Source organism: Nelumbo nucifera, chromosome 8, assembly GCF_055504915.1.
Source record: "Nelumbo nucifera cultivar China Antique chromosome 8, China Antique-T2T, whole genome shotgun sequence".
NCBI classification, from domain to species: Eukaryota; Viridiplantae; Streptophyta; class Magnoliopsida; order Proteales; family Nelumbonaceae; genus Nelumbo; species Nelumbo nucifera.
In genome coordinates, this window is record NC_142656.1 from 9,585,893 (window position 1) to 9,587,500 (window position 1,608).

The window sequence follows — 1,608 nt, forward strand, 5'->3', positions numbered from 1 at the left end:
CAGAAAGAAAAAAAAAATAAGAAAATAAAAGAGAGAATAATGAAAAAGGGGATTCTCCCAAAAGATCCATTCCAATAGAGAGATTGATAAAACCTCAAGAAACTCAAGAGAGAAGCTCTCTCTTGCAAAGAGGGAACGGTCTTTCACACGGCTTCGCTGTCTAATTGATTGTAGATGAGTTTAATTAAATAGTCCCATGTTAATTATTTTATTTTAAAAATTCAAAAAACCATAATTAGAAGTTGGGAAGCAATATACGAAAACATTGCAGCTTTGGAGACCTACCGTATATAGTTAGATGAACAATACAAGTTTTCTATTATCCTTAAAAAAGCATGAAGAGGGAAATAAAGCCAAAATGGAGGATAAACAATTCTGCTCAAGAACAGCAAAGAGATAGTAGAAGATGGGTTTCAATACAGGATCTTACCACATGGTCCCAACAATCATTGTAGCTTTGTAGCAGTACAAGGAAGATGTTCCCAATGAACTCTAAGGGTTGTTGGGACCATATTTGAACTTTCAATGGATCATATACCACCACATACGTGAGGCGAAATAGATTATTTCAACTATATTCTTTTGGGCTGTATTTGGATGCAATGTAAATCAAGAACTGATGTAAAATTTACATTGATTTGCTTTTGTATGTGTTTGATAAAAGAGTGTAATTATTATCGACGTAAAATTATACTCCAGTTCAATTTTGCATGCGTTTGGATGGAGTATAGTTTTACGTCGATGATAGATATAAAACTTCATCACTTTTAAAGTTTTACATCGATAATCGATGTAAAACTTAAACATCTTTTTACATCGATTTCAAAATACAACGGTCATATATATTTACGGCTCAGTGTATTTTTACACTAATGACGTTTTATACCTTTTCCAAACACAGCCTTGAGAATTGGGACCTAATTTACACATGCTTAGGGGTGGATAATAGAGCTCGCTTGGGAAAAGGTGGATTTAAGTTAACTCCAACACAATAAACCAATTTTGGATCACCCGTCAACAAAATTCCTTCCAATACCCTACTGACAAGCTCTGATACCACACGAGTTCAGATCTGCACCCCACGATGGGGCGCCCCACAACGTCCCACAGCGCATCCTCACCTTGTATTGGGAATATTTCTTGATGGTATTATCATCAGGAGATGTTCCCAATACATGGGGGATGCGCTGTGGGACATTGTGGGGTGCAGATATGAACTCATACCGCATACCTCACTACGAGATTGGACCCACCAAAGTAGGACCCGCTATGCATGAGATGTGTAGTGTCAACTCGTGTTGGTTGGTGATCTGGACTCAATAAAATTTGGCTCCTAAAACTCACAAAGTCTAATCAAATTTACACATAGACGTGACCCAATTCAAACCGCAGTCTGGATGAATCGGAGACAAAATCATACATACCCAGCTGAACTACCTATCACAGTTGAACATGCCATTGCTCACTGTGAGTCCCTTCTGGGACCCAACTATAATGAACACTAGCATATTCAACCGTGAAAGCAAAGACCCATCGACAACACACAACATTTGATGTCACGGACCCGGTGAAAGAAGACTCCAAGCTTGTGAAGTCTCTGAGTCTGAT